The 27,016-nt window shown below is 35.3% G+C and overlaps 1 protein-coding gene across 8 annotated transcripts in view; it reads right to left on the bottom strand.

Moving 5' to 3' along the window:
- Nucleotides 1–27,016, bottom strand: part of GALNT13 (polypeptide N-acetylgalactosaminyltransferase 13) — a 1,108,472-nt gene that overhangs the window by 531,913 nt on the left and 549,543 nt on the right. For all 8 annotated transcript variants that reach the window (XM_063595199.1, XM_055108593.2, XM_055108595.2 and 5 more), the window contains one exon: nt 17,998–18,069. The gene's annotated coding sequence lies outside the window, so the exon portion shown is untranslated. The remainder of the gene's footprint in view (nt 1–17,997; nt 18,070–27,016) is intronic.

Below are 27,016 nucleotides of genomic sequence, written 5' to 3'. Positions count from 1 at the left end.
ATATGCAATATAAGTCACACAACTAACTTTGGTGAGCTTGAAGCAGCTTCAGACAACCAGACAAGGAAAGCCTCAGTGTGTTGAGGTGTGAATGAATGTGACACAAAATATTGAAAAATCTTGGAGACATTTAGCTATGAGTAGAGGTAATAGTTACAGTGTAGCTAATAATGGACTTGAAATAAGGTGAAGATTTATGCACAAATGCATTTTTGGTTTTAAGGGGAAAGATATTTTTACATGTTTAATGCCAAGAGGAAGGAATCAGGAGAACGGGACAAGGTTGAACATGCAAAATGAAAATATTCATTTGAACTAGCACCCTTAGAACATGCACAGATAGCTGTAGGATCCAGAGCACTGATGAAAGAATTGGTTTATAGAGGAAGAGGCATCAATAGAAGGGGAGAATAAAAGGATTTAGGGACACTGGTAAGTTAGTAGGAATCTCAAAATTTCCTGTCTCACAGATGCTATTTTCTCTGCACATGATCTGTTAAGAAGGAAGGGAGAAGAGTGGTGGTGGGTTAGAGCATAGGGGAGTAGCAAAGGTTGGCTATGAAAATGAAACTGTGGGAAATGGAAGATACCGCTCTAGAAAACCACATTAAGAGTTGCTTTGCAGAGTCAAGGGCTTACTTGACTTTGTCATCCCAAATTCTCACCCTGTTTGATTGGTGTATGTTATCTCTACTGAAGTTCACCCAGAGAGAATTAGGAGCATCTCCCTTTCCATTTCTTTTACCTTCCAAGGATTTCAGTTCAAGTGGTAGATAGATATTTTTGCTTTGTATTCCCAATTTTTCACACACAGTATTTCAATTTAAAAATCAGATTAATTATTTTAAACATGGCTGAATCAAACATAATCCTGAATTAATAAAATCTCAATGAACTCCTAGTTAACATGTTTTGAGTATGCTAAAAATGCTTTTTAACATCCTTCTCTCCAAAAAAGTAATGATGATACATCTTGCCAAACCTTTGCACTCACACATGTGTACATGCAGGAGAAAACAGAGAGAAGGAAGTAGAAATCCAAGTAATTTTGCTGTAAGCTAGCTGCATTTTACTAGAAAAAAAAAAACAAACTGTGGTCATGATTAACACAGATAACTGCCTAATTGACATTCTGCCTCTTTTTTCTCTGTCTCTCTGCTTCTCTCCTCCCTCTCTATCAGTTGAACCCTTGTTTCCAAGATACCTTTTAGTTTGACTCCAAGGCTGCTCAATTGGGTGTCTCTCATACTGACTAAGGTTGCCTGGCAACATGACTGATAGAATACTCACCAGCCTGTGTGGTAGCTCTATTTTTTGGCTTACAGGTGGGAGATTTGGATAGAATTTTAAGAGATTTTTCACACTGCAATTCTGTTTCATTCTAGTGGATGTGCAATTAAGTTTATTACTTATAACATCATTGTTATAGTTTATTGCACTTTTCAGCATTATTTAGAGGTTTTTGGTTTTATCATAATTGTTAATACTTCTAGAAAAATTTTTAAGTTTGAATTACCCCTCAAAATACTGCATACCTTTTTCAAATTATATTATCATAAAGTCAAAATAAAAAATAATAAAAACCAGAAGGTTATTGATGGGGAAGAGATGTAAAGGGAAGTTATTGGGGGTTAGAAATATTCTATGTGTTCTTGATTCTATATTACTGCTATAGGTAGCAGTAATGCAGGCATATAACTATGTAAAAACCCATCAATCCATATATTTAATATTAGTGTACTTTACACATCTTAATACACATATGGTATATTCAAGATATTTTAAAGATGATGGCAATATGAATAAATACATACACACAGACACAAACAGAGACAAGGATATTTCTTTTGGCAAAAGAATCTGTGTTAGGCAAAAAAAAATGCACAGAATTACGGTGTTTTAAAGCTGTTAAATAGGTGGTAGAGGTCATCTCATCAACTAAGTGATTTGTCAGCTGAATAAACTGAGGCCCAGAGGTGTATAATTTCTTTCGTCAGTTTCATAACTTACCAATGGCAAAGGTTAAAGAGAAACCTTTAAATTCTTATCTATTTCTTGGTTTGACATTACATAAAGTGCTGCTATCATAGACCTTAACTTTGAGCAATCTTTCAGTTTAATTCAAAGTATAGAAATTATACATCAAAGAACAGAAATTGAGACTCAATCCCATCTAAAAGGTAAAGCTCTACTCAAGAGAAACAAGGTTAGTTGCCTTTGTACTCTATCAATCTGTATTAGTCATTTATAGACACCGTCCTCTCTTAAACTGAATTTATGCTAATATAAGATAGGTAAACTAAACATACCATTTCTTGACTATTTCCTATGCAATGAACCCTTTGAATATATTATCATATTCTATCCACACCGAAACATTTAAACACAGTTATATCATGCCCTTTTACAGCTGAAGAGGTATAACCAAATAAAAACCTTGCTCAAGGTATCACAGCTAGTATTTGCTGAACTGAGATCAGAATCTAGTTCTGTATGATGTCAGAACCTGTGCATTTTAACCCACTCCATCCTGCCTCAAAAATCGGATTACCTAGGCTGGGCACAGTGGCTTGTACCTGTAATCCCAGCAGTTTGGGAGGCTGAGGCAGGAGGATCGTTTGAAGCCAGGAGTTCGAGACCAGCCTGGGCAACATAGTGAGACCTCATTGCTACTAAAAATTTAAAAATTAGCCAGGCACAATGCCACACACCAATCATCCCGGATACTCAGGAGGCCGAGGAAGGGAATTGCTTGAGTACAAGAGGTCAAGGCTGCAGTGAGCTATGATTGTGCCACTGCACTCCAGCTTGGGTGACAGAGCAAGACGTTATAAAAAAAAGAAAAAAGAAAAAAGGAAGGAAGGAAGGAATGAAGGAAGGAAGGAAGGAACGAAGGAAGGAAGGGAGGAAGGAAGGACAGAAGGAAGGAAGGAAAAAGAAAAGAAAAGATCAGATTACCTCAATGTAATTCCTATCCTCTCCTTGTGACTATGACCACTAAGAGCTTACTAAATATCTATCTTTCCCTTCATCCTTACTAGGTAACCAACAAAACAGTTGTGTGTGCAGCTACAACACTACGTGCAACAGTCTCCTTTACAACTAAGAGTAATGATGGGTAGGTAGAAAATATAAGAAAGAGTTTCCAGGTAATCTCTTTGATGAGGGGTAAATCACCTGGCTGCATGCCTCATTTGTCACTGCATTTTTTTTTCATTCTTGCTGCATAGAACACACATGTGATGGCTAGGCTGCAGAAGTCATCTCAAACTACTGGAAAACTCTTGTGTATGAAGTTATGTAGCTAAGACTGTGGAAAAGAACTACAAAAGGACACTAGATTCCTAATGATCTAGGAGCTATAATTTCAGCCCATGATGATAATGATCAGGCTTCCTCTATGCAGAGGGCAGGGGTCACCAGGCAAAGAGATGAACAAAATTTCAGAGGGTAACAGCCACTCTGAGGAGTGACAGGGCATATGAACTATTTCACTTTTAACAGAATAAGAGAGAATGAGGTAGTCACCATGAAAGTAGGTAAGAAGAAAACAGCTAAAAGTGTAACAAATACTTAAGGATCAGAATTGGCCAACAGAACAGTGTAGACACCCAGGAATCCCCTATATACAAATAAACATGTGTTCATTCATAAACTTCTTTATGAGGAAAGATTCAGTCCAGGGTAGAGACCAGTGAGAACTCTTTGGAGGTATAAAGTCACAAAATCCTTACCAATTCCCCAAAATTTTCTCTAATACAAAGCAAAATTTAGCCTTTTAGGGTGAAAAAAATCCTCATATTCCCAGCACCTTGGAAAAGAGCTATAGTTTCTCAGGAAGGGGTAGAATGATCCATCAAACCTTGCTGAATGGGCAGGTAACTTTCTTGTGCCCAGAATCTTAAGCTAACATAAAACAGAGGTCTGCTAACACTGGGGGAAGAGCAGGACACCTCTCCCACTCATGAATCCCAGACTCCAGGAGGAGCTTGGGCCCCATGGGAGGAATGGGTAGGTATTCTGTAAGAGCCATACATCTAAGGCACAGGTGCACAGGCCATGTCTAAGATAAAGACTGGAGGACAGGATCCAGGCACCCTCCTGTCCCCCACCAGGAGTAGTATATTAGTATGCAACAGCAATTTACCACTGGAGGATTGTCCAGAATGTAATAAGAGGTCTCCTCCCCTATGCAAACATGCAAGGAAGACGGAAAGGGTTGGAAAAAAAACACTGAAAAAATTATCATGTGCCCCAGGTACCATACTAAGCAAAGAAGCCTGTCGGGGGTTGGGGGGTAGAATAATATCAATATAAATCATCGGATAAGAAAGTAAAAGAGATAATTTGATAATCTCAATAGGTTTGAGATAATTTGAAAATCTCAATACAGGCAGAAGCATTTGATAAAAATTAAAAACCTATCTATAATTAAGAATCCTAACAAAATCAGAATAAAACTAGATTCTCTCAATCAAATATATGCTATTTTCTCAAAATAATACAGTAAACATCTTTTTTTTTTTTTTGAGACGGAGACTCGCACTTTTGCCCAGGCTGGAGTGCAATGGCGTGATCTCAGCTCACTGTAACTTTGCCTCCTGGGCTCATATGATTCTCCTGCTTCAGCCTCCCAGGTAGCTGGGACTACAGGCACACACCACCACACTCGACTAGTTTTTTGTATTTTTAGTAGAGAAGGGGTTTCACTGTGTTGGCCAGACTGGTCTCGAACTCCTGACCTCATGGACATCATTCTTAATAGTAAGATGATGGACAGTGTTCTCTTTGATTTGTGAATAAGATCAGAATGTTCATTCTTCCTGTGTTCATTCAGCATTGTTCTGGACATTCTAGCCAAGTCAATAAGACACAGAAAATACAATAAAGCTATATGATTTTGAAAGTGTTAAGTAATACTATCTTTCTTCACAGACAACATGGATGTTTACATAGAAAATTCAAAATAATCCACTGAAAAACACACTAGAATTAATGAGTTTACAATCTACTATATGCAACGGCGATATTTAAACATGTATTTTTATACAAGGAACAAAGAGAAAATAATTTTTTAAGATATATCTTGCCTACCCCAAGATGGCCAACTAGACACAGCTAGGAGGAACATCTCCCTCCAAGGGACCAGAACATCAGAAAGACTGGAGTCCTCTGAGCATGTCTTCAGAGGCAAGGCATTGAGAACAGATGGAGGGAAGACACAGATGCTGGACTGAAGGGAGAGGGGACTGGGCACCCTGCATGGGACTGCCGTTCACCAGGACTTATTCCTGGCCCCGAAGAACTCCTGCAGAAAGTAGGAGTTGAACACACAAGGAGCAAGCTGCTCTCATCACAGCCCTCTGGAATCCCAGCAGTAGGAAACCCCTCTACCACCATGGACCCTTCAGTTGGCAGAAAGAGTAACTTAGGAAAGTGTTGGAGCCAGAACTCCAGCCAATGCAGAGCCCAGAGGGTTTGGTGTTGGAGTGTCTGTAGCGGAGCATGGTCAGGGCTGCCCATTCCCCTGGGCTCGACTTGCTTCCATAGGAGACTTTAGCCTTAGGGGAACTGTCCAACCTGAACTCTGAAGGGCTGTTTTGCCCATGAGACAGGACATGTGTGCACAGACAAACCTTCCCTTCCTTTCCCTGCCACCATATGTGTGTGCATGCACCCTGCTATACCACTGCTGTTGACATGGATGCATGCTGCCCCCCACCCCACCTGTCACATTGCCATTGTCCTCAGAGCATTGGCAGGCATGAAAGCCGCCTGCCCTGCTGCCAGCAGCACCCACCACTTGCACTGACACTGCTGCCGAAGTGAAACTAGGCAGGGAAAACAGACAGCTTGCCCACAACCTAGGCAGCCACCACCACCAGTGTGAACATGCATAGAGGGCATGCACAGTCATGCGCCCACCAGCACCCCCACCACCATGCTAACACCAACACTGGCATAAACACATGCACAGTTGCCAGTGGAGGACCCCTGTCTCCCTGAGTAATACTGCCATCACCACTGCTACAAACACCTGCTGGCTACCCAGCACCCACTACCACCCTGCCACAGCTGACAAGTGTGCACTTGGCCATGCTGCTGCTGCCACTGTTGCTAGCACATGCAAATGAGGATAGATTCCACTGCCACTGCCCTACAAAGAGCTTTGGCTGGCACCATGCATACAAGTATTGTGACCAGCAGTTCAGGAACATTTCAGCCTATCCTGTGCAACAGGTTCCTAACCATGAGGGGCCAGAAAACAAAGCCAGTGCCCAATAAGAGTCACCCAGAATTAGAAAACATAGTCTGGGAGTCCTGAGCTAAGCCTTGACTCCCTAAAATCTTGCAGAAATGAATCCAATTGACTGAATACACCTTATACCACAATTAAACCCCCAAGGTCATTAAATAGGATAAAAGAAAAAAAATCTAAATGATAGGAACTTCAAATACTGAAGGAACAGCAGACCCACAAAGATGAGAAAGAACCAGCACAAGAACTCTGACAGCTCAAAAAAAGCAAGAGTGTCTTCTTTTCTCCAAATGACCACCTTAGTTCTCCAAGAAGAGTTGTTAACTGAGGTCAGATGGCTGAAATGACAGAAATAGAATTCAGAATAAGGATAAGAATGAAGATTTTCAAGGTTCATGAAAACACTGAAACCCAATCTAAGGAAACTAAGAATCATAATAAAATGACACAGAATCTGATAGACAAAATAGCCAGTATAGAAAAGCATGAAGCTGACCTTATAGAGCTGAAAAAAACACTACAAGAATTTCATAACGCAATAGCAAGTAAAAGCAATAGATTAGACCAAGCTGAGTAAAGAATTTCAGAGCCTGAATACTGACTTTCTGAAATAATACAGTCAGACAAGAATAAAGAAAAAAGAATAAAAAGGAACAAACCAAACCTCAGAGAAATATGGGATTATATAAAGAGACCAAATCTATGACTTATTGACATCCCTGAAAGAGATAAGCAGAATGGAAGCAACTTGGGAAGCATGATTCAGGTTATCATCCATAAGAATTTCCCCTATCTAGCCAAGGAGGCCAACATTCAAATTCAGGAAATGCAGAGAACCCCCACAAAATACTTCACAGGAAGACCATCCCCAAGACACATAATCATCATATTCTCCAAGGCTGAAATAAAAAATGATAAAGGCACCAAGAGACAAAGGACAGGTCACCCACAAAAGGAAGCCCATCAGACTAACAGCCAACTTCTCAGAAACAGCACTATAAGCAAGAAGAGATTGGGGGTCTATATTCAACATTCTTACAAAAAGATAAATTCTGACGAAGAATTTCATATACAAACAAACTAAGCTTCATAAGTGAAGGAGAAATAAGATGCTTTTCAGACAGGCAAATGCTAAGGGAAATCATTACCACCAAACTCGCTTATAAGAGCTCCTGAAAAAAGCACTAAATATGGAAAGGAAAGACTGTTACCAGCCACTACAGAAACACATTTAAGTACACAGACAAGTGGCACTATAAAGTAACTATAAAAACAAATCTGCATAAAAACTAGCTAAAAACACTGCGACAGGATCAAATCCACACATATCAATGCTAACATTGAATATAAGAAGCTAAATGCTCCAAGTAAAAGACACAGAGTGGCAAGGTGAATAAAGAAGCAAGACTCAGTGCTATGCTGTCTTCAAGAGACCTATCACACATACAATGACACTCACAGGCTCAAAATTAAGGGATGGGGAAATGTCTACCAAGCAAATGGAAAATATAAAAACACTAGGGTTACAATCCTAATTTTAGGCAAAGCAGACTTTAAATCAACAAAGATCAAAAGAGGGCATTACATAATGGTAAAGGATTCAGGTTGACAAGACCTGACTATTCTAAACGTATATACACCCAACTGAGAAGCACCCAGATTCACAAAGGAAGTTCTTAGTGACCTTCAAGGAAATTTCGACTTCCATGCAGTAATAGTGGGAGATTTCAACACTCCACTGACAGTACTGGACAGATCATCAAGGTGGAAAGTTAGCAAAGACATTTAGGACTTGAACTCAAAAGGACCAAATGGACCTGATAGATACCTATAGGACTCTCCATCCAAAAACAACAGAATATACATTATTCTCATTGCCACATGGCACATACACTAAAATCAACCACACAATAGGACATAAAACAATCAGCAAATGCAAAAGAACTGAAATCATAGCAACTACTCTCTCAGACAACAGCACAAAAAAAAAGAGAATTCCAGAAAATCACTCAAAACCATGCAATTACATGGAAATTAACCTGCTTCAGAATGATTTGGGGTAAATAATGAAATTAAGACAGAAATCAAGAAGTTCTTTGAAACTAATAAGAACAAAGCTACAACGTACCAGGATCTCTGGGACACAGATAAGGCGGTGTTAAGATGAAAATTTGAAGCACAAAATGCCCACATCAAAAACTTAGAAAGATCTCAAATTAACAACCCACCGTCACAAATAAAAGAAGTAGAGAAGCAAGAAGAAATCAACTCCAAAGCTAGCAGAAGACCAGAAATAACCATAATCAATGCTGAACTGAAAGAGATTGACACATAAAAAAACCATTCAAAAGATCAATGAATCCAGGAGTTGGCATTTTGAGAAAATTAAAAAGATGGATAGAAACTAGCTAGGCTAATAAAGAGAAAAAGATAGAAGATAAACACAATCAGAAATGACAAAGGCAATAACCACTATCCCCACAGAAACACACATATATAACCATCAGAGACTACTACGAATACCTCTATTCACACAAACTCAAAAATCAACATGAAATGGATAGATACCTGAGCACACATACCCTCCCACGACTAAACCAGGAAGAAACTGAATCCATGAACAGACCAATAATGAATTCTGAAATTGAATCAGTAATAAATAGTCTACCAACCAAAAAAAAAAAAAGCCTAGCCAGGGTCAGAAGGATTCACCGACAAAGTCTACCAGACATACAAAGAAGGGCTGGTACCATTCCTACTGCAATTATTCCAAAAAAATGAGGAAGAGGGACTCCTCCCCAACTCATTCTATGAGGCCAGCATCATCCTGATACCAAAACCTTGCAGTGACACAACCAAAAGAGAAAACTTCAGGCCAAAATTCTTGATGAGGATAGATTAAAAAATCCTCAACAAAATACCAGCAAACCAAATCCAGCAGTGCCATCAAAAAGCTAATCCACCATGATCAAGTAGGCTTTATCCCTGGAATGCAAGGTTGATTCAACATATGCAAATCAATAAATGTAGTTCATTACAAAAACAGAGGTAAAAGTCAAAACCACATGTTTATTGCAATAGAAGCTGAAAAGATGTTTGACAAAATTCAACATCCCTTCATGTTAAAAACTCTCAACAAGCTACATATTGAAGGAACATACCTCAAAATAGTAAGAGCCATCTATGACAAAACCACAGCAAACATCACATAAATGGGCAAAAGCATTACCCTTGAAAAGCCACACAAGACAAGGATGCCCCCTCTCACCACTCCTATTAAACATAGTATTGAAAGTCCTGGCCACAGAGATCCAGCAAGAGAAAGAAATAAAGCATATACATACAGAAAGAAAGGGAGTCAAACTATTCCTGTTTGCAGATGATGTGTTTCTGTATCTAGAAAACCCCACAATCTCAGCTTGAAAGCTCCTTAAACTGATAAACTTCAGCAAAGTTTCAGGATAAAAAGTCAATGTACAAAAATTACTAGCAAAATCTGTACAAACTAGCAAAAAATGTACAAAAATCACATTAAAAATCCTATATGGCAATGACAGCCAAGCTGAGAACCAAGTCAGGAAAGCAATCCCATTCACAACTGTGACAAAATACCTAGGAATATAGTTAACCAGGAAGGTGAAAGATCTCTACAATGAGAATCACAAAACACTGCTCAAAGCAATCAGAGATGACACAAACAAATAGAAAAACACTCCATGTTCATGGATCTCATGGATAGGAGGAATCAATATCATTAAAATGGCCATACTGCCCAAAGCAATTTATAGATTCAATGCTATCCCTATCAAACTATAAATAACATTATTGGCAGAACTAGAAAAATATATTTTAAAATTCATATGGAACCAAAAAAGAGCCCAAATATCCAAGGCAAGATATCTAAGCAAAAAGAACAAAGTTGGACACATTATGTTACCAACTTCAAACTATACTACAGAGCTACAATAAAAAAATGGCATGGTACTGGTACAAAGGCAGACATATAGGCCAATGGAATAGAATAGAGAGCCCAGAATTAAGGCTGCACACCTACAACCATCTGGTCTTCCACAAAGTCAACAAAAGAAAGCAATGAGGAATGGACTCCCTATTCAATGGGAGTGTGCTTGGATAACAGGCTAGCCATATGCAGAAGATTGAAACTGGACTCCTTCTTTATACCACATAGAAAAATCAACTCAAGATGGATTAAAGACTTAAATGTAAAACCCAAAACTATAAAAACTCTGGAAGACAACCTAGAAAATACCATTCTGGATGAAGAACCTGTTAAAGGTTTCACAACAAAAACACCAAAAGCAATTGCAACAAAAGCAAAAATTGACAAATGGGATCTAACTCAACTAAAGAGCTTCTGTGCGGCAAAAGAAACTATCAACAGAGTAAGCAGACAACCTATAGAATGGGAAATATATATGCAAACTATGCATCTGACAAAGCTCTAATATCCAGCATCTATAAGGAACTTAAATTACAATGAAAAAGTAAACAACCCCATTAAACAGTGGGCGGAGGACATGAACCAACACTTTTCATAAATGTGGCAAACAATCACATGAAAAAGCTCACTATCACTGATCATTAGAGAAATGGAAACCAAAACCACCATGAGATACCATCTTACACCAGTCAGATTGGCTATTATGAAAAAGTCAAATAACAGAACAGACAAGGTTGTGGCGAAAGGGAACACTTATACACTGCTTGCTGGTGGGAGTGTAAATTAGTTCAACTATCGTGGAAAGCAATGTCATGATTCCTCAAAGAGTTAAAAACAAAATTACCATTCAACCCAGCAATCCCATTACTGGGTATATACAAAAGGAATATAAATTATCCTACCATAAAGACACATGCACACATACGTTAATTGCAGCACTATTCACAATGACAAAGATATGGAATCAACCTAAATGCCCATCAATGGTAGAATGGATAAAGAAAATGTGGCACATATACACTATGGAAAACCATACAGCCACACACACAAAAAAATTAGATCATATCCTTTGCAGTAACATGGATGGAGCTGGAGGCCATCATCCTTAGCAAATCAAGGCAGGAACAGAAAACAAATACCACATGTTCTCATTTGTAAGTGGAGGCTAAGTGATTAGAACACATGGACACAAAGAAGGGAAAAACAGACACTGAACTCTACCTTAGGATAGAGGGTGGCAGGAGGTAGAGGAACAGAAAAAAATAACCATTAGGTACGAGGCTTAGTATTCGAGTGACAAAATAATCTGTACAACAAACCCCCATGACACAAGTTTACCTACATAACAAACCTGCTCATGTACCCCTAAACCTAAAATAAAAGTTAAAAAAGTGTATGTAATATGTATGTATTATTATGTATGTAATTATATGTATATGATACATATGTATATAATTATATGTGTGTGTGTATATATCTAATCTTAATATTAAACTGCATTAAACTTCTAGGCACAAATTAACCAAAATACATAAGACCTCTAAACAAAAACCTTCTGCACAGCAAAAGAAACTACCATCAGAGTGAAAAGGCAACCTACAAAATGGGAGAAAATTTTCACAACCTACTCATCTGACAAAGGGCTAATATCCAGAATCTACAATGAACTCAAACAAATTTACAAGAAAAAAACAAACAACCCCATCAAAAACTGGGCAAAGGATATGAACAGACACTTCTCAAAAGAAGACATTTATGCAGCCAAAAAACACATGAAAAAATGCTCATCATCACTGGCCATCAGAGAAATGCAAATCAAAACCACAATGAGATACCATCTCACACCAGTTAGAATGGCGATCATTAAAAAGTCAGGAAACAACAGGTGCTGGAGAGGATGTGGAGAAATAGGAACACTTTTACACTGTTGGTGGGACTGTAAACTAGTTCAGCCATTGTGGAAGTCAGTGTGGTGATTCCTCAGGGATCTAGAACTAGAAATACCATTTGACCCAGCCATCCCATTACTGGGTATATACCCAAAGGATTATAAATCATGCTGCTATAAAGACACATGCACACGTATGTTTATTGCGGCACTATTCACAATAGCAAAGACTTGGAACCAACCCAAATGTCCAACAACGATAGACTGGATTAAGAAAATGTGGCACATATACACCATGGAATACTATGCAGCCATAAAAAATGATGAGTTCATGTCCTTTGTAGGGACATGGATGAAACTGGAAACCATAATTCTCAGCAAGCTATCACAAGGACAAAAAACCAAACACTGCATGTTCTCACTCATAGGTGGGAATTGAATAATGAGAACACATGGACACAGGAAGGGGAACATCACACTCTGGGGACTGTTGTGGAGCAGGTGGAGGGGGGAGGGATAGCATTAGGAGATATACCTAATGCTAAATGATGAGTTAATAGGTGCAGCACACCAACATGGCACATGTATACATATGTAACAAACCTGCACATTGTGCACATGTACCCTAAAACTTAAAGTATAATAATAATAAAATTTTTAAAAAAAGAAAAATTAGCTTGAACTCAACATTAAAAAAAAAACCATACATGGGATTAAGAGAAACTAAAAGATCAAAATAAATAAAGTACACTAGTCCCCCCTTACTTATGGTTTTGCCTTCCATGGTTCCAGTTACTCATCGTCAACTGTGGTCCAAAAATATTAAATGGAAAATTCCAGAAATAAACAATTTATAATTTTAAATGGTGTGCTGTTCTGTGTAGCTTGATGAAATTTCCCACGGCTCTGCTCTATTCCTCCTAGGACTTTAATCATTCCTTTGTCCAGCATCCTCATGCTACATTCACAACCCACCCAATAGCCACTTAGTACCATATCGGTTATCAGATTGATTGCTAAAGTATCACAGTGCTTGTATTCAAGTCACCGTTATATTACTTAATAATGGACCCAAATTACAAGACTGGTGATTTTGGCAATTTGAATATGCCAAAGAGAAGCCATAAAGTGTTTCCTTTAAGAAAATAATAAAGGGAAAAAGTTGTTTGCTCACGTTGCTAAGCTCTATGGTAAGAATGCTTCTTCTGTCCTTGAAATTGTGAAGAAAGAACAAGAGATTTATGTTAGTTTTGCTGTTGTACCTCAAACTATGAAAGTTATGACCAAAATCATTCACAAGACTTCATCTCATCATGTAGGCATTGTATTATCTCACATCATCACAAGAAGCAGGTTAAGTACAGTACAATAACATACTTTGAGAGACAAGGAGACTATATTCACATAACTTTTATTACAGTATATTGTTATAATTGTTCTATTTTATTATTAGTTGTTGTTAATTTCTTCCTGTGCCTAAGTTATAAATTAAACTTTATCAGAGGTATGTATATATAGAAAAAACCATAGTCTATATATAAGGTTTGGTACTATTTGCAGTTTCAGGCATCCACTGGGGATCTTGGAATGTGTCCCCAGTTAATAAGGAGGAAATGCTGTATATATTATGTTCATAAATGAAATCAGTTAATATTGTAATTACACCAGTTCTTTAAAAATTTACTTAACAATAGATTGAATGCAATTCTAACTAAAATCTAAACAATTATTCTTGTTAACTTGACAAAGTAATTCTAAAATTTACATGAAAGAAGGCAAAGTCAACATGCCTTTGAATAACATGTGGTAGAAGAACTTGTTTTAATAGATATTAAGAATATTTAAAAAGTAGCCATAGTTAAAATAGTGTTATAAGTGGTAAGAAGAGACTAATAATCCAATTAAATAGAAGTTGGCTCCTAAAAGACCCAGACATATATAGAAATTTAATTTATAGTAAATATGACATTAAAGAACAGTGGGCAAAGGAGAGAATTGTCCAGTATGATTCTATAACAACTGGATATCTAGAACTTGACTTCTACCTCACATCACTCACAAAAACGAAGGCAAGTGGAAAGATATAAACATAATGAGGTGATATAATGATTAAAATTAAAATTAGGAACATCAAAAAAACCTCATTAAGAAATTGAAAAACCAAATCATAGAAAAGGAGAACTTTGCAGCATATTTAACTGATGGGAGGCTCTTAATCTAGTGTAACTAACTTGTGAATATTAACAATTTTAAAAATCAACACAATAGAAAAATACACATATGAACAGGAAATTTATAGACAATAATATGTTCACGGCTATTAAGCTACATGACATAATCATATTAATCAACAAGAAAATGTAAACCAAACTCTCACCAGAATGGCTAAAATTAAAAGAAATGATTATACTAATCTTTGGTAAAGATGAAACAATGGAAACTCTTACACACTAATGAATGAAGTGAAATTAGTATACTTACTTTGGAATACTGTCTGGTAGTATCTACTAAAGTTGAAAGATTGCATGCAATATGACTAAGAAATTCCATTGCTAAGTATATATTCAAGAGAAATATATGTACATATTTAGCAAAAACACATTTAAAAGAATGTTTATGGCAGCAATATTTATAATGGCCCAAACCTAGAAAGAGCACAAATGTCCATCAACAATACAATGAATAAATATTCTGTAGTATTTCTATACAATGGAATACTATATAGCAATGAAAATTAATGAACCACACAAAAACATTAAAGAAACTTAAAAACAAACATACATTCAGAAAAGGACACCATACACAGAAGAATGTGTGTCATATGAATATTATGTACATTAATTTAAAAATCAGGCTAAACCAACATTTTGCATATAAGGATACATTATTTAAAGTTAAAACTATAATGAAAAGCAAGGAAGTAATTCCCACAAATATCAGGAATAATGTCATCCACGGGAAACTGATGGAAAGGAGGTAATGGCTGGCAGGCAGAAAAAGTAGGATTGGAGATGCAGCAATTGTTCTATTTCTTGACCTGTGTGATGGTTACATGGGTCTTTGCTTGTGAAAATCATTGCTCTGTCTCCTTAATGCGTAAAAATTCAAAGCAAAAAGCTTAAAAGAGCAATAATTATGTAGGTGAAATTGAAAAATAGAAAACTGTTACCTGAGATAAATTTTAATAAACATAACTTTTATTTAAAATTCACTGGTACCAAGAGCCATTTAGGTGATTTATCTCATTTAAGCTTCACAATATCCAGAAGACACAGTACTATTAATAACACATTTTCAAGGTACAGAGGCTGACACACAGAGAGCATCAATAATTGACACAAAGTCACACAGCAAATGGGCCTTACTTGGAACATGAATCAATGAAGCAGAATGGTCCTGGAGACCATGGTCTTAAGCAGTATATTATTCTACTTCTCCAGTATATTAGGTTGATGCAAAAGTAATTGCAGTTTTTGCAAAGTAATGGCAAAAATGCAATTACTTTTACATCAACCTAATAGAAAAAGAGATACTCCATATGCTGAGTGTTACGTTTTTCCCTTGTCAAAATTAGTTTTGCATGATCGGTAAACTAAGTCTAAAATGTGCTTTCTTTTACGGACCCAAGATGCGAAATCTTTTTTTTACCACTCTATCCTTGTTTCATTTTTAAGTTCTGCTAAGGAAGGAAGACAAATCAGATTAAGATGACATGTTTACTATCGTAACTTATAATTGAATAATATAATAAATTACTGTTGCTAGTGCCCAACAAGTGAATATATACAAGAGCTTTATCACTAACCATAAGGTACATTTCTCCCTAAAGGTCAAGATTTTTCTGGCTATCCAAAAACCTATCTAAAGAAAGGGTAAACTCTGTAAACAAAATATGTTTCTCTGATTATTGGCAACATCATTTTCCAGCTCAGTAATCCTGGAAGCTTCAGTTATTTTTTTAGAGAAATGATGGTACACTGGTAAACTGCAATGACTCTGGAGCTTGACTAAATGGCCCCAAATGTCAGGCATGGTATGTTTTACTTTTGTGACCTGGGACAATTTGCTTAAATGATGCCTCTCTCAGTTTCCTCTTGCACAAAATGGGGATGACATTAGTCATTAACATTTAAAACAACCCTGGTACTCAGTGAATCCTGCACAAGCATTAATTATTACTATTACTCCCTGAACCTGTTTACTTCCAAATAAATCTCACATGCTCCAACCCCTGCCAGTCCATCCCCACTGCTATGACCTTAGGTCTTGCCCTCATCCCTTCATTCTTATCCCTCTACAAATGCTTAAAAATTGATCTTTTTGCAACAAGTCTTCCAACTGCAATCCAGTTTGAAGATATCACCAGAATAACATTTAAAAATACCTTTTTCCTAGTTTGAGGAAAAATAGTTTCCTCAAACTAACGACAAAGTTTCCTTGAGAGTTCTTTTTGTCTTTCTCTCCCACTTACTCTAGTCCTTACTAACACAGTACCTCTCACATTTAGGAGCATGGACTATTAATTGAACCAAAGGAAATAAAATTACTAAACAAAATCACTAGCTTTGTCTTCCAGAGGTCAAATCTAGAAATGGAGACTTCATCTCTTCATTCTCATCCCTCCGTAAATCCTTCAGTCTCAAAACCAAAAGTAGTGTGGGAGCATGAACGATTTAATCCATTCAATTTTAGAGCAATAATCTTTTAAATACTAGTAATTCTGAAAATGTCCCCAGATAAAATGTTGCTGATGATTTGTTTCAAGAAATAAAGTGTACAGGGGTTAGGACCAATGGATGGCTAACGTGAAAGAATTTGAAGATCACCAGCGTCCAAAAGGGAAAGCATCAATGTGGCCAGTGTGATGTAAAGGATAGTACTATGAACACTACACATCTGAAGATAATAAAGAGGGAAGAGAATGGTAAGTCAAGCTCAACCCTTCATTGCAATCTCTTCTTCACTGCAAAAAGCAACTAAAAAGGAGTGCAAGAAAAGGCTGTGGTCAGCCACTGCAAATTCTGAAAAGTATAATAGAAGAGTAAGGTATTGTATCTGCCATTAGGGGAGGAGCTGTTATATATTTTTAAGTTTTCTCTAATCAAATAGCATTTTGTTCAAGGCAACTCATTTTGGGTTGCTGATTGGCTCTATTGATACTGAATATAAGGCAATTGTTATTTTTTTAAATTTGAAATTCAGTCATAAAATACTCATTTACTCTGATGGGTAGTGTTGGCCAGAACACTTCATCAGGGCAGAGGTATATTTCTCTACAACAACAATATCTAGCCTGACAGCAAAACGAGAACACAATCCCACTCACAGTAACCCCCAAAAGAATAAAATACCTAGGAATACAGCTAACCAAGGAGGAGAAAGTTCTCTACAAAACACTGGTCAAAGAAATTAGACATGACACAAATAGAAAAACATCCCATGCTCATGGACAGGAAGAATCAAGATTGATAAAATGGTCATGACGTCCAAAGCAATTTACAGATTCACTACTATTCCTATCAAACTACAAACGATATTGTTCATATAATTAGGAAAAACTATTTTATAATTCATAAACCAAAAAGAGCAAAAATAGCCAAGGCAATCTTAAGCATAAAGAAAAAACTAGAGGTATCACATTACCCAACTTCAAACTATACCACAGGGCTGTAGTAACCAAAACTGCAAGGCACTGATACAAAAAGAGACACACAGAACAATGGAACAGAATAAAGACCCCAGAAATAATGCTGCACACATACAACCTTCTGATCTTTAACAATGTTGACAATATCAAAGACTGTAAATAGAAATGGGTTCTTTCATGACTGTCTGCCAAATTAATCGAACATGACTGCAATTGAGTAGAAAAATAAAAATATTACTTACTGTATGTGGCACTTGGCAATTTCAAAATGATTTGCAAACATTCATCCTCAAAATGCTTCTACAAAAATGCATCTGTGGAGGAAGAAAAAATCCAAAAGAGTAAACAATTTGTCAAGATCACAGAAAAACTAATACAGACCAACACACACTTAAACACTATACACTTTAACGTGCTAAAATAGGTTTTACAAAATGTAGACTATATATCTACCAAAGTATAATGGGCTGATGAACAGAAGTATTCCCAACTATATGCAAATATTCCAAAACATCAGTCAAGGAGAACACTTTGAAGAAAGAGGTAAGAGAAGTCTGCATACTAGCTTCATATTATATGCAAGAAACACAGTGCCCCCAGAATATTGGCAGAATGGCATAAAAGTAATTCAAAAATATGAGATGTTCATAAGTAAATATACTTGGAGAGTTGAGGTGATTATTCAAATATTTCAAGTTTTTAAAAGGTACTATTATCTGATATATGAGGATCACTGAGTTAGAAAAGAATTTTGCTTGATTTATCCAGAGAGTTGCACCAATTCACTTTGTAACTGCATTTAAATTCTAATTGAAATCCATGCACTGAGAAAAATGCAGGCACGCGACCTGCATACCCCACAAAAATACACAAACAGGTCCATTCTCTGTGTTTCAGAATATCAATGTGATTATGAGGAGAAAGTGATTTAATCAAGCATTATTAATTAATTTGTTTTAGAGTAGGGTTTTGAAAGAGCATATTGATTTTGAATCTCAAAATATTTCAAATTAAATGGGTTTTACGCTACTGAGCATATACGGTGTTATAAAAGAACTGTTCAAAGACATATAATAAAATACAACCTAATGAAAATATCAGTCTGGCCAACATGGCGAAACCCTGTCTTTACTAAAAATACAAAAATTAGCCAGGCGTGGTAGTGAGTGCCTGTAGTCCCAGCTACTCGGGAGGCTGAGGCAGGACCATCACTTGAACCCAGGAGGCGGAGGTTGCAGTGAGATGAGATCGTGCCACTGCACTCCAGCCTGGGAGACAGAATGAGACTCCATCTCAAAAAAAAAAAAAAAAAAAAAAAATATATATATATATATATATATGTATATGTATATATCTCCCTTTAAAAATACAGTGTGTTCTTTCAGACAGATCAGACAGACTATGAACAATATAAATAAAAATCCCCTTAAGTACCAAACATCTTTAAAGGAATATTAAGTTCTCAGCAACAAACAGAATTTCTGCTGAGATCTGGGTCTTGATGGTACTAAGCAGAAATAGCAGTTAAATAATACAGAAGTTGTGCTTTTGTGTTCACCAAAACCAACTGTAACCAAATCAACAGTTCAATATTCAGACCAAGCATTTTGAATATAAAATCTAATTTATCTTCCTCTAGTATGTTAAAGACATTGGGATTGCACAGGTCTCTACCTGGCCCATGAATAAATGATTTTACTAACGTTTCACACAGAACCTCTCAAACAGAGAAAACTAAATATAGTTAGCAAGTTTATAGTTAAATGGAAAAAAATCAAGAAATGCCCAAGAAACTTTGTATTTTCTAAGTTTAAAACTTAAAACATAATAAAAGATATATATTCTTCTTCACATATAATTCAATACAATTATAAAGTTATAACAATTAGCAAATCTCTATATTTCTTCATACTTTAGCATATTCATCCTCATAGACAAGAAGACTGAGGTGAACACTAATTACATGACTTGCTCAGTCTGACACAGCCAATAGGAAGCAAGCCTGGGCTCAAAACCAGCTTTTCTGACCTGGGTTTCATCTTACTGCAATATCTGCTAGTTTCTAGGTTGCATCCAGAGCAGAGATTGAAAACTGGGGGCATGAAAACCACAACTGGCTTACTGATACATTTCGTTTGTCCCACACCATGGTTTTTAAAATATTACATAATATTCAAAAGCAGAAGATTTCTCATAAAAAATCCTCATATGTAGGTTTTTTGAAAAAGTGAAGATTTTTATAAGGCTAGACTCAGGTATGGAACAGAAAAATGGTTGCCCCTCATCTACTTCCTACTTTTACAAACCATCTTTTACTCTGACAATTTTAAATACTGGAGTGTTTTGCACCAGATCCAAGCCCTCCTTTATTAAGAATTGCCATGATTTTTTTTTTTTTTTTTTTTTTTTTTGCTGTGCAACTGGAGGAAGAATTTACCTTTATTATTCTCAAAAAATGTATTTTGTCAATTGAAATAACCACTTACAATACTACATTTCACTAGATTCCTATAATCACATGCTATTGATTGGTTATCTTATTTCAATCTATATACATTTTAAAATTTTGTGGGTTTGAATATTTTTTATTTTTTAAATATATATTTGATAATTTTCATAGCTAAGGGAAAAATATTACAAACATAATTGATTAGTACATCATCAAGTGAAAGAATGAGACCTCATATAATAATTTTACATTTACCATGGACATGCCTTTCAGAGAGCTATTTCCTGGATTGATAGGCATACTATGTAATAAAATAATTATGATACATTAAACACTTCAATTTAATTGGATAAACTGGATTAAGATAACACTAACAGCTAAAGGTAAAGCTATACAATCCATAAATTTTGGTTAAACAATGGCATATTGCAATTGTCTTCAAATATCAATATATTTTGCAGAATGCATAAAAATATGGACTGGCATTCTGAGGAACTCAGGTAGTAGGAGCCACCTAAATCTGAAACTGTTCACATATCCTAAAAAATATATACACCTAACAAAAACAAATTAAAACACACAAATCCAAGTCCTTCGGCACAACTGGAAGCTGGAGAATAATAAACATGTCAGATTATATGTAAACAGAAAATTAGACACCAATTTCTAACAGAGCTATCTTTCAAGCTCCCACTATATACAGAGATATATAGGGTCAAGAAAAACTGTGAAAAAGGTAAAGGATACCAGAGTTCCTAACAGTGACATGAAAATCACTCACAAAAAATCCACTCAACCTATGAAAATTCTGAAAAACTATTCTGGCATATTAGAACATGGACACAGAGAGAAGACTTAAAAATACATGAAATTTGAGGTGGCATTTTTTTCTGGAAGAAAAGCAAGTAAGGCATTTATAAAATGATGGGAATATGTCAAAAGGACACAGGTCCTAGCTTCAAGAGGCTTTTACTGGTTTAATCTGGGACAACTGGGAAATAAATAATTATTGTAATGGATTAAACTGTATTAAGAAAAATATAATAAAGTATGAAATTAAGAAGGGAAAACTCCTTCTTCGAGTATAATGTCACCTAAAAAGTATAGATGGACTGATGGAGTTAGAAAACCACCATAATATTTTAGGTACCTGAATCAGTAAAGAAAACATTAGTGGATCAGCACCAGCGCATGAAAGTGTGATGACAAACATGGTATTTCCAGTCTAAAAGTATCTTCCCACAAATTACTTACTAATTACAATGGGGAAAATAGTAGCTAGTAGTGGAGAAACTTGGCAGAGACCACCTTAACAAATTGATCAAAGACAACATCATCAATAATCAGACAAATACGACATGCCTCCAAGTATGATGCACTTGAGAAGAACACAACATCACTTTTGTGGTATGCCTGTCAAAAATGCAAAACAGAATTAACCATTAGGAAACATTCAGTAAAGCCAAATTGAGAATACTGCACTCCATATCTGATCTGAACTCTTATAATGACCAAGTAATTAGACTGAGGAAATGTTCCAGATAAAAGGACTTTTAATGATAAGACAACAAAATACACCTGGGATCCTGGATATATACTGTGAGTTACACAATACAAGTAATATATTGTGAATATTGCATTAAAAATTACACACTGGTTATAGAGGGCAATATTCTTATTCTTAGGAAATGTACACTTAAACACTTCAGTTAAGGAAGCATGATGTCTGCAACTTATTCTCAAATGATTCAGGAAAAAAATGTGGTGTGTCTACATGTGCACATGCACACATGAGTATATAGAGAGAAAGCACAGACAGAAATGAAGCAAAAGAGGCAAAATTGTAAACAACTGTTGAATCTGAACAAAAGGTATTCTTAAACACAATTCTTATAAATTTTCTGTACATTTGAAAGTATGTCAAAATTTAAAATTATGCAACAAGGTAAAAATAAAAATAAAAGGTTTTATTTTAATCTAGACATTTCTATTTAGGAATTACATAATAATATTCAAACATATATCGAGAAAGTATTTTTAAGAAGAGAACAACAGACACTGGGTCTTACTTGAGGCTGAAAGGTAGGAAGAAGGTGAGGATCAAAAAACTACCTATCGGGTACTATGCTTATTACCTGGGTGACAAAATAATCTGTACACCAAACCCCTGTAACACACAATTAGCCTATATAACAAATCTGCACACGTACCCTTGAAGCTAAAATAAAAGTTAAAAATAAATAAATCAGAAAAAAAGTAAAGGTTAAAAAATAATTCAAAATCATAAATGTTTTTGAATAATTAGTATAGTGAGAAATCCAGTGATAGCTTACATACTATATATCATTTAGTGTTTATGTATATACAATTTACATCTTCATATATATTTAATATTTATATATTCAGATTAAATGAAAGATATATTTATTCATAACTTACATTTTGATATATACCTATTAAATATATAAAATACAGGAGAATGAGAACAAATGTAAAATCAACTTTAGAGTTTTAAAATAAATCACACAAACAACATTATATTATAGTCAGAAAATTAAGCAATGTAAAGTTAAATAATAAAATGGTAATCAAAAAATAAGTGAAAGTAGTCAGGACTTAAAGAAAAAAGACAAAAGGTTATCAGTCTTTAAAGATTACCAATATAAGTGGTTTTCCTTATACAATTAGTTTTCTAAATCGAAAGTGGCAAGTTTTTTTTAATTTAGGAAAAACCATAAAAATATAAAATCATCCTTAATTCCAGAAACAACTATCCTGTTCTTACTCGCAGACTATTATTTAAATAATTATATCATACAAACTATTTTATGATTATATTCTCTTTTTACTTAATTGTGAATTTCTTGTGTGACAATATCTTTTTTTATCATTACACTGCAAGATCACTGATTAATATCCTGTTGCTATGGCATGCCATCATTTACTTATTTTCTGAATATAAATTATCATCAAATATTTGTGGCAAAAAGAAGTTACTGTGAAGGTCCTTGTGCATATATCTTCTGCCACAGCATGATTGTTTCCTTAGGATAAAATGCCCAGAACTGGGATTTCTGGGTCAAGTAGCATGAGACTGTTAAAACTTGTTAAACCATATTTTATGAAACTGATATACCCAACTTTCCTATTTGACCATCTTCCAAATCAGGTTATATTTTACAATTACTGCAGCCAGTTACAGTCATGACAAAGTGTTTGTTGCCTGCTGATGCCCCAACTTGACCCTAGTTCTGCATATGGTCATGCCTTCATTTCACTTGTATGCACTCTAGGTATTCTACATGTTGAGTTTAATTACCTTTTAAAATGTCTTCTAAAAGATTACACAAAAAGGTAACACTGAAATGAAAAATTGTTTATACGGAAAGGCATGGAAACAAAGCAACTTTAGTAAAATAATTATTCGTTTTGTTGAGCTAAAAAAAGAAAAATGCTTACAAATAGAGGAAGATGTGTTACAATCTTGAAACTCAGAACATAGAAAAAAATGGTCATTACAGGATAAGGGATGTAATTAAGGCAGGAAACACTACAAATCCCCCTGAACAATACAAACAACTATTCCAGGTCTCATCACCAATTTATAGCAACAATGCGTCAACACGCCTCAGCAACACTAGATATTACTATTTTTAATGCCATTTTAATCAATGGTTCTCATAGACAGCCAACTTATTTCAGTCCCTCTTTTTTAATTCCCATATTCACTTTAGATTCCTGCAAATTCCCATAGATTTAGCAATTTTCCTAGTCTGTAGATTCCACATTTTGTATTATTAAATTATGGAGATTATTACAAATATTATTCAGTATAAGTCCCCAATAAACACTTTTAGTCTTACTTTGTTTGCTCTACCAGGTCACTGATTCAGGGACAAGTAACAAGCTATGCCTCCCTTTACACAAGACTACATATTCTTTGCTAGTTGATCAGAACATCATGTCAGACAAAAACTAAACCTTACCGAAGTAAAGATATATGAACTTTTTGTCCTCTCATATTTAAGTTCTGTTATTGTGTTAGAGAAGAAAATTACATTAACTCTGAGTTATTTACTTCTCTCAGACATGTTGGCTGTTACCCCATTTTTTCTGCTCTTAGAAGTGTATGGAAATCAATCATCATTTTGTCTTATTATTTTCATAAATATCAAAGCAAACTGATTAATCTATAACTTCAAAAGTCATCCCTAGTATGTCCTCCCTCTTTTCCTCCCTCCCTGTCACCCCCATCTCTCTCTCTCTTTTAATTTGACCTTCAAGGCCACTAACTCCCTTGCACATTTTCTTATTGTAAATACTACTTCATAATGATCTCATGATATTTTCGATCATAGGCATGACAAATCAGGATCCCCTGATTTGTACACAACCAATATTTAAACATAACCTCTCTGTACTCCATCAGCCAATTTATATCACTGTGTAATTCCATATCCAGTCTTTACATCATGGTTAGATGCCATGTTGTTGCATTTCCTAACTGAATACTCTATCATCCATTCCTCCTTTTTATTCAACCAGTTGAGGAGAGGCCAGAGACCTGTGGGTTCTCAAGTGGGGTCTCGAGAGATTCAAGTGGGTTCTCTGTCAATTCTTTGTTCCCTTTGTTTCATTTCATTTTTTTTCATTGAATGTTTAAAGAAGTGGCCAAATGATTGTTCCAAGCAGTCACCAGCCAACGTGAAGAGTGTTCAATGACAGCTCCTTCACCACTGGCCCCTCTCTACCTGAAGAAACAGGAGAAAATATTGGCTCTTCTGTCTTCTGGGATGAAAACTGGAACACTTCTGCTTTATTCACTGCACTCCATTCCCAGTAAACACACAATAAAGCATGGCATAATTTATACCTTTTGCTTCATTATTTCCTAGTTTCTGAAGAAATGCTGCCTTTTCCTTTGCATATCCTTACTTTTTGACCCATTCCACTTCCATCAAGTTATTCTAAGACATAATAAGATATACAGGCAAAATTTCATGTTCAAAGTACTTCATCCGTGTCATTTATAATGCTACAATTTTAAATCCATAAAAGCAACAATTAGGGATCAACTAAGTAAATTATGGCTTGTCCACATGATGAAATGCCATGTAGTCATAAAAATAATGTCCCAAATAATATTTATTTATATTCCGAAATCTAATCTTCAAAACAATATCAATAATTTCTAAAATAATATGGAGAATAAAGTTGTTTTGTAAATTACATAATTTACATATATGTAAATATATGTGCCTATATATGTACATAAATTCAGTATAACAATTCACTATACAGTGAAATGTTAACATTGTTACGTCTAAATGGTGTAAAAATGTAAGTAATTTTAATATTCTTTTTTACACTTTTTCTAATTTTCCAAATGTTCCACAAAAAATACATATCATGTTATAATCCAAAAAAATACTAGTTTAAAAGCTGAAAGTGAAAAAAAGCAACAAAGTGCATAGGTAAGAACTAATTACACAGCTATAAGTTAGGCAGAACTTCAACAAAGAGCTGGAAAATAGTACAAAGTTGCAACATAAGTAAGAAACAAAATCAATTTTCCAAAAGTTAAGAAAACATGATTTTTTGACGAATGTGGTTGAACCTGAAAGGTGCCTCGCCAGTGTCTAATCTCTCCTTTCTTAGCTGCTATTGGCACATTTATGCTCTTTGACCTTCGCCTGTTCAAAATGTAGTTATAATGATTGGAACCCTGACAGCTATTTTGAGTACAAGAATCCTAGAATGAATGCAAGAATCCAAGATCTCTGGTAACATTACAGAGGTCATCTTAGCAGACTACCAACATCAAGGCTTCATATCTTGTGAGGGAAAAATAAAGTACCAATTTCTTTAGGCCACTCTGGATACACACTGAGCACAATTCCTAAATGATACACATTATCTAAGAATTTGCAGATAAAATTAAAGAATGTTTTTGTCATGGGTTTAATGAGTATTTGGCTAGCATACATTAGGGTTCACATGTCGAATCATATTTAAAATGAAGACAGAGGACAGAAATGGAAAGAATTAACAGTTGGAAAATTAGGATACATTAAAAATGACCCAAATAAAGAAATTTATATTTCATAAAAAAATGTTTAGTAGTTTGTTTTTAGTAATGTGAAATGTTATTTTTAAAATTATAAGTAAAGAAATAGCTTTAACAGTACCAGGAGAGCTTATACTACACTGTAAAAATAAATTTCTAGAAATTAAAGATTGCTTAGATATTAATTTTGTCTTTTTGTTTTTTAAGTGAAGACATTTTAGAACATCTTTAAACCTAACTTTAAATCTGGGGCCTTTCAAATAAAGGTCCAACTAGAAGTGTGCTATAAACATGGGATGGAAGAAATAGGTTTTTTTTTTTTAGCATACTCTTGGACCCATGATTTTTATAAACTTGTAGTGATTATCATTGCAAGAGATTATGTTAATATTTTTATATCCTCATTATATTCCAGAAAAAGATACAAGGCATGTCACAAAGATTCATTCAATAGAGCATCATTAAATTCATAGCCCTTTATCCTACTGCATCAATATTTAACAATTTTTCAAGACATTTATAGAATGAATGGTTGTATTATGGACTTTGGTAGGTCTCAGAGGAACAATGAGAAATGTGATGTCTCCATTGTGAAAAAGCTTATCATCTAAAATGGGAGACATGTGAGGGCACCACTATGGTAACAGGTTGAAAGTTAGCAACAGCAATAGGAACAAGGTTCTATGGGAACACAGAAAATAGAATAATTTTGCCTTGGGGATTTGGAGAAATCCTTCAAAAAGGA

The sequence above is a fragment of the Pan paniscus genome, chromosome 13 (assembly GCF_029289425.2).
Source record: "Pan paniscus chromosome 13, NHGRI_mPanPan1-v2.0_pri, whole genome shotgun sequence".
NCBI classification, from domain to species: domain Eukaryota; kingdom Metazoa; phylum Chordata; class Mammalia; order Primates; family Hominidae; genus Pan; species Pan paniscus.
Note: the sequence above shows the minus strand (reverse complement) of the source record. Positions and strands in the feature narration are given on the sequence as shown.